The following is a 12,226-nucleotide window of genomic DNA, read 5'->3' on the forward strand; positions in this document are numbered from 1 at the left end:
TTCCTGATGTCAGGCTGTAGGAGACATTTGGCACTCCAAGGACAGTAAGGGTTCCAGCTTCTGGATGCTTGGATCTGGCAGAAGTCCTGTGCTGAACTTATTTTTATCAGTTAGCAGCCCACTCCGTGGCCGAGAGTTCTGTGCAGGAACGGTGGGTCTTTTCTGTGGAAAGCTAAACTCACCCCTCCAAGTTCCTGATGTCAGTTTGCAGGGGGTGTTTGGCAGTCTAAGGGCAGCTAGGGTTTCAGCTTCATGGCAGCTGGGTTGTGGGAGTAAGTACACTGTTCCGAACTCTAAGTGGCAGAAGCCCACTCCCGGGCACAGAGCTCTGTGCAGGAACGGTGGGTCTCTTCTGTGGGAAGCTAAACTCACCCCCCGAAGTTCCTAATGTCAGGTTGTAGGAGACATTTGGCACTCGCAGGACAGTTAGGGTTCCAGCTTCTGGGAGCTTGGCTATGGGAGAAGTGCAGCAGTGCTCAGAATTCTAAGTGGCAGTAGCCCAGTCCCTGGCACAGAGCTCTGTGCAGGAACGGTGGGTCTTTTCTGTGGGAAACTAAACTCACCCCAGCAGGTTCCTGATGTCAGGCTGTAGGAGACATTTGGCCCTCCAAGGACAGTTAGAGTTCCAACTTCTGAAAGCTTGGATCTGGCAGATATCCTGTGCTGAATTTATGTTTAGCAGGCACAACCCCACTTCGGGGCCGAGAGTTCTGTGCAGAAACAGTGGCTCTCTTCTGTGGGAAACTAAACTCACCCCTGCAAGTCCTTCATTTCAGGTTGTAGGAGACATTTAGCCCTCCAAGGACAGTTAGGGTTCCAGCATCTGTTAGCTTGGATCTGGCAGATATCCTGTGCTTAACTTATTTTTCGCAGGCAGAAGCCCACTCCGGGGCAGGGAGTTCTGTGCAGCAGCTGTGGCTCTGTTCGGTGGGAAGCTAAACTGCCCACACCAGGTTCCTCATGTCATGTGGGAGGAGACATTTCGCAGTCGAAGGACAGTTGGGGCTCCAGATTCTAGCAGCTTGGCCATGGGAGAAGTGCAGCAGTGTTCTGACTTTCAAGTGGCAGAAGCCCACTCCGGGGAACAGAGCTATTTGCAGGATCAGTGGATCTCTTTTGGGGGAAGTTGAATTCACTCCCTAAGTTCCTAATGTCAGGTTGTTGGAGACATTTGGCACTCCAAGGACAGTAAGGGTTCCAGTTTATGGAAGCTTGGATCTGGCAGAAGTTTCGTGCTGAACTTATTTTTAGGAGGCAGAAACCCACTCCGGGGCAGAGGGCTCTGTGCAGGAACTGTCGCCCCTTTTCTGTGGGAGTCTAAACTGAGCCCATCAGGTTCCTGATGTCAGGTTGTAGGAGACATTTGGCACTCGCAGGATAGTAAGGGTTCCAGCTTCTGGGAGATTGGCTGTGGGAGAAATGCAGCAGTGTTCCGAATTGAAAGTGGCAGAAGCCCACTCCCGGGCACAGTGCTCTGTGCAGGAACAGTGGATCTCTTTTGTGGGAAGCTAAACTCACCCCTCCAAGTTCCTGATGTCAATTTGCAGGAGGTGTTTGGCAGTCTAAGGGCAGCCAGGGTTTCAGCTTCATGGCGGCTTGGTTCTGGGCGTAAGTACACTGTTCAGAATTCTAAGTGGCAGAAGCCCACTCCCGGGCACAGAGCGCTGTGCAGGAACAGTGGCTCTCTTCTGTGGGAAGCTAAACTCACCCCCCGAAGTTCCTAATGTCAGGTTGTAGGAGACATTTGGCACTCCAAGGACAGTAAGCGTTTCAGCTTCTGGCAGCTTGGATCTGGCAGATATCCTATGCTGAACTTATTTTTAGCAGGCAGAAGCCCACTCCAGGGCAGAGAGTTCTGTGCAGCAACGGTGGGTCTTTTCTGTGAGAAACTAAACTCCCCCGATGAGGCTCCTGATTTCAGTTTATAGGATAGATTTGGCCCTCCAAGGACAGTAAGTGTTCCAGCATCTGGGAGCTTGGATCTGGCAGATGTCCTGTGCTGAACTTAATTTTATCAGTTCGCAGCCCACTCTGGGGCAGAGAGTTCTGTGCAGGAAGTGTCACCCCTTTTGTGTGGGAATCTGGACTCACCCCATCAGGTTCCTGATGTCAGGTTGTAGGAGACATTTGGCCCTCCAAGGACAGTTAGGGTTCCAGCATCTGGCAGGTTGGATCTGGCAGATATCCTGTGCTGAACTTATTTTTAGTAGGCAGAAGCCCACTCTGGGGCTAGGCGTTCTGTTCAGCAGCTGTGGCTCTGTTCGGTGGGAAGCTAAACTGCCCGCACCAGGTTCCTCATGTCAGGTGGTACGAGACATTTCGCAGTCGAAGGACAGTTGGGGCTCCAGATTCTAGCAGCTTGGCCATGGGAGAAGTGCAGCAGTGTTCCGACTTTCAAGTTGCAGAAGCCTACTCCTTGGCTCAGAGCTCTGTGCAGGAACGTTGTCCCCTTTTCTGGGGATACTAAGCACACTCTCCTGGTTCAGATTTTCAGTTTTAAGGAGCCATTTGATCGTCTAATGGGAGCCACGGTTCCATCTACTGACAGCGTGGATCTGGGAGTAAGCGTGGTGTTCAGAATTCTAAGTGGCAGAAGCCCACTCCTGGGCACAGAGCTCTCTGAAGGAAAGGTGGCTGTCATTCGTGGGAACCTAAACTCTCCCCATCAGGCTCCTGATGTCAGTTCATAGGATAGATTTGGTACTCCAAGGACAGTAAGGGTTCCAGCTTCTGGGAGCTTGGATCTGGCAGATGTCCTGTGCTGAACTTAATTTTATCATTTAGCAGCCCACTCCGTGGCTGAGAGTTCTGTGCAGGAACGCTGGTTCTCTTCTGATGGAACATAAACTCACTCCTCAAAATTCGTAATGTTCGGTTGTAGGAGACATTTGGCACTTGAAGGACAGTTAGGGTTCCAGCTTCTGGCAGCTTGGCTCTGGGAGAAGTGCCGCTATGTTTAGAATTGTAGATGGCATAAGTCCACTCCTGGGTATAGCGCTCTGTTCAAGATCGGTGGCCCTTTTCTGTGGCAAGCTGGACTCACCCTATCACATTCCTGATTTCAGTTTTTAGGAGGTGATTGGCACTCCACGGCCAGTCTGGGATTCTGCTTTTAGTAGCATGGGTCTTGGGACAATGCTGATGCATTCAGAATTCTATTTTCCAGAAGTCTCGTTCCATGTAGAATGCCTTAGACTTGACTGGATGTTCCTTTTGTGGGAGAGTTAAGTCACCCCCTTAGGGTCCTGATGTCTGTTTTTATAGTCTGTTGGTAGTATGTACCCTCCCTGCATCCTAGTTTCGGTTTATTGGGTTTGGGTGAAATATTCTTCTATTGCTAATTTTTGGAGGGAGACTTCTCCTCTGACCCTAAAAATCCTGCCTGCCCTAGATTGAAAAAAGTAACTCCCCTAATTTGAAAGCAGTTACATGTCGTTTTTATAAGATGTCCGTCAATCTGCTTGCAACATTGCTACAACCCTCATCTTTCTCCATCTAGATTCCAAAACATTACTCTGCCTGGATTTCATATAGGTGTTCACCCGGTTTCAAAGTATTAAACATGTACGTTTCAAAGTCTCCATTGCAAAATAGGGGATGGGTTCTGGAATACCAGAATCACCCAGTTTCAACATGCCAAAACCATTCTATTTCATAATGTTAGAATGTTAAGTTATAACATCTCTAAGACAATTTCTAAATATCAATTTGCAAAGTATCATTTCTTTGATGTCTTCTATGGATGGGATTCCTAATCCCCAAAACTGCCATACTGTCAAAATGGGATCTGTGTGAAATATTTTGCCCTCTGAAAAGGTTTTACCTAATGACCATTAATTTATTTTCATCATACAGCTAGATGTAGTAAAAAACAAGCAAATACTTGTAGTAGTTTTCTGCCTAGATGGATCTGAGAACTGGCATTTGCCAAACTAAGGATGGAGCAGATCTCTTCCCTGGATCATCCTGGAAAATTTGTTTAGTAGGCAAAGGGAATTTTTATAAATTACATTAATATGTTACTGTAATTTAGGGTGGACCAGCCACCGGCAGCAGGACTCCGGTTTGCTCCGGGCCGGTCAGGATTAGACATAAGTCACCTGGCAACCCCCCTGGCTCCTTAAGGGACACGTAGAAGACCTCAACAGAAACACAATTCAGTCAGGATTCCTAAGTAAATATTTCTGGTAATTGCTTACAGTCTGGGAAAAATTTCCTAAATAATTACAAACTTAGGACATAGGGAATTCTGGGGATAGAACTTCCATCTCGGCCACCGTCCACAAGAAGAACAGTTCTCTTCCACAGAACGGAAGCCTAGCACCCCAGCGTTTCACAGGCAGACGAAGGGTCACGCAGGGGAACGAACAATCTGCGGGACCTTTCTCGACCTCATCCCACAATGCCCCCTGTCTTCAGAGGGTTTCCTGGGCACACCCCTGTGGGGAGGTGCTAGTTCAGAGGGGCCTAGCTGTCTCTGCTTTTTAAGGGCTTGAATTTTTGGGAACACTCCCCTTTTTTCTCCTCCCTGGAGAGACTTAAACTGAAGGAAACTCCTCTTTTCCAAAAATTTTAGGCGATTAAGTTAAGGGGCACAAGCCATGTATTTTCCATGTCACAGTTTAAGCAGAGGTAACTGCCCATATGCTAATTTTAAATTGAAGGAACCCATGCCTTTTTCAGCATTTTAAGGATTTAAAATTGGACTTCAGTTGCACTCGAACGGGTACCCCGGTAACACCTATCTCAGACGGGAGCAATCCAGGCGTATATATAAGCTTAACACCACCTGGGAGTTTATTCTTTTTCTCCTTTGTAATTAATACATTGATATCCTTACTTAGAGGTGCTAATGAGCCTTACACCATTCATAATCTTACTGTTCTTTGTCATCCTACTTAGTCACTTGTGGAATACTAATTGCAGTCACCCAGGAATAATTACACCTGTCAACAGCAAATTACCCAAATTACTATCTTGCTATGTTACTAAAACACTAAGTTTTATTTTTGCCCTCTAGCCTGAAGTCATTACAGCCAAAACAGAAAAATAGCATTATTACCCCAAGGAGTTTTTTTCTCTATCGAGCCCTGTACTTACCTTGCATTTGAGTCAGAGGAGCCAAACAGCTGCAGCTCCTTCGAGAGCTTTTATACCCCGTGGGAGTTGCCTCCTCCCTTTTCCCGGGCATTCTGGGAACGAGGGGCGGGCCCAATCAGGGGTATATTAACCCTAGCTTTTGCCAAGGGGCTTCATTCCCTCCTGGGAATCAGCCAGGGTAAGAGCTCTCCTCTCATTTCAGCGAAGAGGCTCTATTAGCTTATTTTTGTTAGGTGTTTTTGGGCACCTACAAATAACAGGAGCTTTGAGGACACTACAAAGAAGATGCTATCAAATACAGGGAGTATTTAAGTTCAGGGGTTTTGTTTGCACATTCAGGGGAGGAAAGGCGCTTTTGTAATTTCTGGGTTTGTTCTCATTTTCTTTTAGGAGGAGCAGTACTCCTGAAGTTATAGGTCACATCCAGCACGATCTTCCAGATTCTTTCAGAAGATTTGTCACCTCAAAAGGGCCACTGTACACGTCAGAGGCAACGACCGAGATCCAGGCTTCCGATCGGTAAGGCGAGGACTACGTTCAGGGTACCCGGTTGAGAGTTAGCAGGTTTTGAAGGCAGCAAAATGAGGAACGACCTGCATTTGAGGGCCTCCCCCAAGGCTTTTTTGCAAGTAATAGCAGCTGCATTTATGCGTCTTATAGCACAGAAGAGCACCTAAGATACGTAAATGTGAGCACCTAAGTTTTGCTCACAGACCTGCCCTACAGTTTTGCCCCCTGCTAACTCAGGTACCGGAGATTGTAACAGCCCTAGGCTTAGATGCGGGACGAAGCCACAGACTCGAGGACCCGGGCACGCTTAGGCGAGGGCGAGCGGCCGCCCCCTCGGGATTCGGCGCACGTGCCACTAAATTCGTGCATCGATTTTCATTTTTCTTTTTCATAGCTAAGAGGCTAATCGGCGATTGGAGGGCCTTCTGAGACAGACTTATTTCCAGTCCAACGTGGATTCACCTTACCGGTCATCTCAAAGATAAGTCAGGGGCCACGGCCTCGAGATAGGATGACAGGGGTGTCAGAAATTTATGGGTCCGGTTTAACAGCTACCAGAGGGGACAGGGGTGTCCCTTAAGGGGCCACTTAGGACAGCCGAAGGGAACGGCTATACTTCAATAGCAACTACGGGGCACGCAAGGCAGAACGGTCCCCGTCCGCATAGTGCGGTCCGGCGCGCAGCGTCGTCCAGCCCCACTCAGCGATCCCGTTAGCTGTCAAGGGGAAGCATTAATTTTGATCCCAATGCTGTGGTGCAGGGCAGTCCAGTCCCGGTGCATGTCCTGTCAGTTGTCTGTTGTGCACTCTGTGTCTTTTGAGTGTCTTGTATTTCATGTCATTTTCTCTGGCTTTTCAAGGGGCCATCAAAATCCCGGCATCATTTTTAGCATCTCTGGTCCCTCAGTTCCTCGGCCAGGCGCCGATACCATCAAACCATCGACTCGGGAGCTCAGGCCAGCATGGGAATCGTATTTATTTTCAGAAGCATCCAGTTTACTGTCTTTTCAGGTCTTGTTCTGAGCTGTACTGACAGCCAAGCACCACCACGATCCATTCCGGTGGATTAAGACTTGTAAGGATGCAAAGCTAGGGAGAGAATTCTGACCGGAGCATTCTCAAGCGTCCATCTTTGAGGTTCTTCGCATAAGTCATCCCCTTAGCATCTTTTTTCCTGCAGGTTTCTCTGAGCCCGGTCAGCTCTCCATCCGTCTTACCTCGATCATCTCCTCCCGAGTTCTCTCGGTCCTCAGGGTCATTCCTCTCTTCGAGATTTTTTCTTTCCCTGTCGTGTCTCCTCGTTTGTTGCGTCTTGTGTCACGGGTGTGGGTGTGTATTTGGCCCAGCGCTGCTCTGCCCTGCCCTGTAGCACAGCTGGGTGTAGGGGTAATAGGACAAATTTGAAGTGCAGGGTCTATTGGCTTCTAGGTTCTATCTGTAGATTGACACAAGATGCCTGGTGCTGTCAAGTTATCCTTCCGCCCTTTGACTTTTGTCCTAACTTTCTTTCAGATGCAGACTGATTAAACCTGTGGCAGAGCAGCCCCTATCGGTGGAGTCGGTTCTCCCGAGAAGGTCAGTCCGAGTCGGTCTTTGCAGGGGAGGTGTAAATGGTGGCTCTGTTACAGCCCTGACCTTTGTCTTTGTTTTTAGGAGCTAATGCAGGATATTGGCAGTCCAGAAGAAGCGGGCAAGGTGAGCATGGACCGGTGAACAGAAGCAGTTGTTATTTCTCCGGTGTCAATTTCTGGTGCAACTCTAACCATCCACTGTTGGGTTTTTTTTTTTTTTTTCAGGTGGTCTGGTTTTGAGATGTCCTGTTTGTGGATTCCAGCTGCCAGGTAGGTGTCAGCTTACGTCAGTTGCAGTTTGTCTTTGCAGGGGCAGTGTAATTGGTGCCCTTGTTACTGCCTGTTTCTTTGTCTCTATTTTTAGGAGGTAAAGCAGGATGTTGGCGGTGAAGGTGAAGCGTGCAAGGTGAGCATTGATCTGCGGACAGAACCGGTTGCTGTTGCTCAGGTCTCAGTTTCTGGTGAAAATCTAATATCTGCTGTTTGTTTTCTTATTTTTAGGTGGTCCGCTTGTGAAATGTCCCGGTCGTGGATACCAGCAGCCAAGAGGGTGTGTGCTTAAGTCAGTCCCAGTTTGCCTTTGCCGGGGCAGTGTAAATGATGACTGTGTTACAGCGTTGTTTTTTGTCTTTTTTTTTAGGAGGTAAAGAGGGATATTGGCAGTCCAGGTGAAGTGGCCCAGGTGAGCTTTGTCCGGTGGATGGAAGCTGCTGTTATCACTCAGGTCTCAATATCTGGTGCAACTCTAAGGTTGTATTTTTGTCTGTTTTAGGCAGTCTGCTGTCATTATGCTGAAGTCCCTTCTTCAATGAGGTGATGGACCGGGTCCCTCTCTTTGGAGCCCTTCAGAAGCATTACAGGACTGTGTGATCAAGCCTCGATTTCTCTGTTTGAAGCTGCTTTCCAGGTAGTCTTTGATAACGGCCGAGGAGTCGGGGAGGCAGGGAGGAGAGGAGGAGCGAGGGTCCTCTCAAGTATCAGCAATGTCAAATCCCTTGTCTGCTCTTAATCCAGACCTACCCCCTGACGATGCCATCACCCTCCAAGCACGGCCGAGGCAGCGGGCCCGAGCACCCGGGCGTTTTCAAGAGGCGGTGGGTAGCAGAATTGTTGGGTTTTGGGCGATGCGGTGCTAAGACCACACAGTGATGTTTGCTTTTCTTTATTGCAGCTGACTAAGAGAGAGCAACCTGGTGTTAGCAGGAATTTCCCTGAGGGAGAGGCGGCCTTCCTTTTCACCTGCCAGGATTCTGCATCTCCAGATGTCTGAGAGATAAGTGGAGGGCTCCGAGCCACGGAGGGGATGAAAGCGGGGGGCCGGGTTGGCTTTCCACCGGGCGGGGGTTTGGAGACGGGGCCATCCAAGAAGCGGCACCTTAGGCTTCCTACAGGGAAAGTCTCCCTTTTGATCGCCATGGTGAGGTGTGCAGGGCAGAGCAGTCCCGGTGCCTGTCGTGTCCCTCGTTTGTTGCGCACTCTTTGTTTCATGTCTTTTGCCTTAGCCCTTCAAGGGGCCTACCAAAAACCCTGGTATCCCTCTTAGCCTCTCTGGACTCTCAGTTCCTCGGCCAGGTGCCAATGCCCTCGGACCATCGACTCGGGAGCTCGGGCAGGCATGGGCATCGTATCTCTCTTCAGAAGCATCCAGTCTAATGTCTTTCTAGGTCTTGTTCTGAGCTGTACTGACAGCTGAGCACCACCAGCATCCATTCCGGTGGATTAGGACTTGTAAGAATGCAAAGCTAGGTAGCAGAGTGTGACCGGAGCATTCTCGAGTGTTCATCTTTGCGGTTCTTGGGATAAGTCATCCCCTTAGCATCTTTTTTCCTGCAGGTTTCTCTCAGCCCGGTCAGCTCTCCTTTCAGCTTACCTCGGTCATCTGCTCCCGAGTTCTCTCGGTCCTCAGGGTCATTCCTCTCATCGAGAGTTTTCTTTCCCTGTCGCGTCCCTTTGTTTGTTGCGTCTTGTGTCACGGGTGTGGGTGTGTATTTGGCCCGGAGCTGCTCTGCCCTGCAGCACAGCTGGGTGTAGGGGTAATAGGACAAATTTGAAATGCAGGGTGCATTGGCTTCTAGGTGGGATCTGTAGATTGACCCAAGATGTGTGGAGCTGTCAAGTTATCCTGCAGCCCTTTGACTCTTGTCCTAACTTTCTTTCAGATGCAGATGGATTAACCCTGTGGCAGAGCAGCCCCTATGGGTGTCATCGGTTCCCCCGAGAAGGTCAGTCCCTGTCGGTCTTTGCAGGGGAGGTGTAAATGGTGGCTCTGATACAGCCCTGACCTTTGTCTTTGTTTTTAGGAGCTTATGCAGGATATTGGCAGTCCAGGAGAAGTGCGCCAGGTGAGCATCGACCGGTGGACAGAAGCAGTTGTTATTGCTCCCGTCTGAATTTCTGGCTCAAGTCTAACCATCCACTGTTGATTTTTGTTTTATTTCAGGTGGTCTGCTTGTGAGGTTGTCGTGGCTCAGGCTGGCAGCGGCCAGGTGGGTGTGAGTTTAAGTCAGTCCCAGTTTGGTTTTGCTGGGGGGGTGTACATTGTGAGTATGTTACAGCCTTGTTTTTTGTTTTTATTTTTAGGAGGTAAAGCGGGATCTTGGCAGTCCAGGACCAGCTGCCTAGGTGAGCATTGACTGGTGGATGGAAGCTGCTGTAATCGCTCAGGTCTCAATTTCTGGTGCACCTCTAAGCTTCTATTATTGTGTTTTAGGTGGTCCACTCTTCTTCTGCTGAAGTACCCTCTGCCATGAGATCATGAACTTGGGCACCTTTTTTTGTGAGCCCTTCAGAAGCATTACAGGACTGTGTGATCAAGCCTCAATTTCTCTGTTTGAAGCTGCTTTCCAGGTAGGCTTTGATAACAGCTGAGGAGTTGGGGAGGCAGGGAGGAGAGAGGGTCCTGTCAAGTTTCAGCACTGTCAAATCCCCTGTGTGTTCTTAATCCAGGCCTACCCCAGGACGATGGCATGACTCTCCAAGCACAGCCGAGGCAGTGGGCTTGAGGGCCTGGGCGTTCTCAAGAGATGGTGAGTAGCAGAATTGTTGGGGTTTGGGCGCTGTGCTGCTAAGATCACACAGTGATGTTTGCTTTTCTTTATTGCAGCTGACTAAGAGTGAGCAGCCTGGTGTTACCAGGAATTTCCCTGAGGGAGAGTCAGCCTTCCTTTTCACCTGCCTGGACTCTGCATCTCCAGATGTCTGAGAGATAAGTGGAGGGCTCCGAGCCACGGAGGGGACGAAAGTGGGGGGCCGGGTCGGCTTCCGACCGGGAGTGGTTTTTGAGTTGGGTTTGGAGCCGGGATTGTCCAGGAAGCGGCCCTTTAGGCTTCCTACAGGGAAAGTCTCCCTTTTGATTTCCATGGTGAGGTGTGCAGGGCAGAGCAGTCCCGGTGCTTGTCGTGTCCCTTGTTTGTTGCACACTCTTTGTTTCATGTCTTTTGCCTTAGCCCTTCAAGGGGCCTACCAAAAACCCTGGTATCCCTCTTAGCCTCTCTGGACTCTCAGTTCCTCGGCCAGGTGCCAATGCCCTCGGACCATCGACTCGGGAGCTCGGGCAGGCATGGGCATCGTATCTCACTTCAGAAGCATCCAGTCCAATGTCTTTCTAGGTCTTGTTCTGAGCTGTACTGACAGCCGAGCACCACCAGCATCCATTCCGGTGGATTAGGACTTGTAAGAATGCAAAGCTAGGTAGCAGAGTGTGACCGGAGCATTCTCGAGTGTTCATCTTTGCGGTTCTTGGGATAAGTCATCCCCTTAGCATCTTTTTTCCTGCAGGTTTCTCTCAGCCCGGTCAGCTCTCCTTTCAGCTTACCTCGGTCATCTGCTCCCGAGTTCTCTCGGTCCTCAGGGTCATTCCTCTCATCGAGAGTTTTCTTTCCCTGTCGCGTCCCTTTGTTTGTTGCGTCTTGTGTCACGGGTGTGGGTGTGTATTTGGCCCGGAGCTGCTCTGCCCTGCAGCACAGCTGGGTGTAGGGGTAATAGGACAAATTTGAAATGCAGGGTGCATTGGCTTCTAGGTGGGATCTGTAGATTGACCCAAGATGTGTGGAGCTGTCAAGTTATCCTGCAGCCCTTTGACTCTTGTCCTAACTTTCTTTCAGATGCAGATGGATTAACCCTGTGGCAGAGCAGCCCCTATGGGTGTCATCGGTTCCCCCGAGAAGGTCAGTCCCTGTCGGTCTTTGCAGGGGAGGTGTAAATGGTGGCTCTGATACAGCCCTGACCTTTGTCTTTGTTTTTAGGAGCTAATGAAGGATATTGGCAGTCCAGGAGAAGCGGGCCAGGTGAGCATTCACCGGTGGACAGCAGCTATTGTTGTTGCTCCGCTCTCCATTTCTGGCTCAAGTCTAACCATCCACTGTTGATTTTTGTTTTATTTCAGGTGGTCTGCTTGTGAGGTTGTCGTGGCTCAGGCTGGCAGCGGCCAGGTGGGTGTGAGTTTAAGTCAGTCCCAGTTTGGTTTTGCTGGGGGGATGTACATTGTGACTCTGCTACCGCCTTGTTTTTTTGTTTTTATTTTTAGGAGGTAAAGCGGGATCTTGGCAGTCCAGGACCAGCTGCCTAGGTGAGCATTGACTGGTGGATGGAAGCTGCTGTAATCGCTCAGGTCTCAATTTCTGGTGTAACTCTAACATCCACTGTTTAATTTACTTTCATTTTAGGTGGTCCACTTGCAAGATTTCCTGGTCCTGGATGCCAGTGGCTTGGTGGGTATCAGCTTGAGCTTTATGTATTACTGAGTTCTGTTAGATTGTGGTGATTGTGTTTTCTCAGTGACTCAGCCTGCTGTTTTCTTTGTGTCTTTGCAGGTGCTGCTACTGTCCTACACATGGCAAGGATTAGGGGCAAGCGGGTAAGTTGGCTTTTAGGCATTAGGGGTGATCCATAGGCATGGGGTGTGTAGCAGCATGCTAAATGTGTACCTTTTCCTTTTGCAGGTACCCTCTGGGTAGACTGTGGAGCCAAATCAGTATCTGAGGTGAGTTGGGGCAGAGGTGCTTGGAAAGCCTGGGGATTAGTTTCCTGTCACACAATTTTCACAG

General features: G+C 49.5%; 4 long non-coding RNA genes across 5 annotated transcripts in view; all 4 read left to right on the forward strand.

Annotated features, from left to right (window-relative positions):
* LOC136305218 (uncharacterized) overlaps positions 1–6,482 on the forward strand; it is a 54,346-nt gene extending 47,864 nt beyond the window's left edge. Inside the window, exons 1-3 of one of the 2 annotated variants that reach the window (XR_010725159.1) lie at positions 5,265–5,278; positions 5,491–5,619; positions 6,005–6,482. This is a non-coding gene — a long non-coding RNA (uncharacterized lncRNA). Of the gene's footprint in view, positions 1–5,264; positions 5,279–5,490; positions 5,620–6,004 lie in introns of those variants that run through there. The other variant, XR_010725158.1, reaches the window with a different exon arrangement.
* Positions 6,483–7,115: 633 nt separating this feature from the next.
* On the forward strand, positions 7,116–7,862 carry LOC136305221 (uncharacterized). The gene is made up of 6 exons (XR_010725162.1): positions 7,116–7,185; positions 7,264–7,305; positions 7,407–7,451; positions 7,546–7,587; positions 7,683–7,731; positions 7,822–7,862. It is a non-coding gene; the product is annotated as an uncharacterized lncRNA (long non-coding RNA).
* A 1,756-nt stretch (positions 7,863–9,618) lies between these two features.
* On the forward strand, positions 9,619–10,022 carry LOC136305220 (uncharacterized). Its single transcript, XR_010725161.1, has 3 exons — positions 9,619–9,667; positions 9,762–9,803; positions 9,892–10,022. It is a non-coding gene; the product is annotated as an uncharacterized lncRNA (long non-coding RNA).
* Positions 10,023–11,016: 994 nt separating this feature from the next.
* LOC136305217 (uncharacterized) lies at positions 11,017–11,605 on the forward strand. Its single transcript, XR_010725157.1, has 3 exons — positions 11,017–11,347; positions 11,426–11,467; positions 11,566–11,605. It is a non-coding gene; the product is annotated as an uncharacterized lncRNA (long non-coding RNA).
* The last annotated feature ends 621 nt before the right edge of the window (positions 11,606–12,226 follow it).

This window comes from Chamaea fasciata, unplaced genomic scaffold (assembly GCF_029207755.1).
Source record: "Chamaea fasciata isolate MVZ Bird 193981 ecotype frontalis unplaced genomic scaffold, bChaFas1.0.hap1 SCAF_322, whole genome shotgun sequence".
In the NCBI taxonomy this organism is placed as follows: Eukaryota; Metazoa; Chordata; class Aves; order Passeriformes; family Sylviidae; genus Chamaea; species Chamaea fasciata.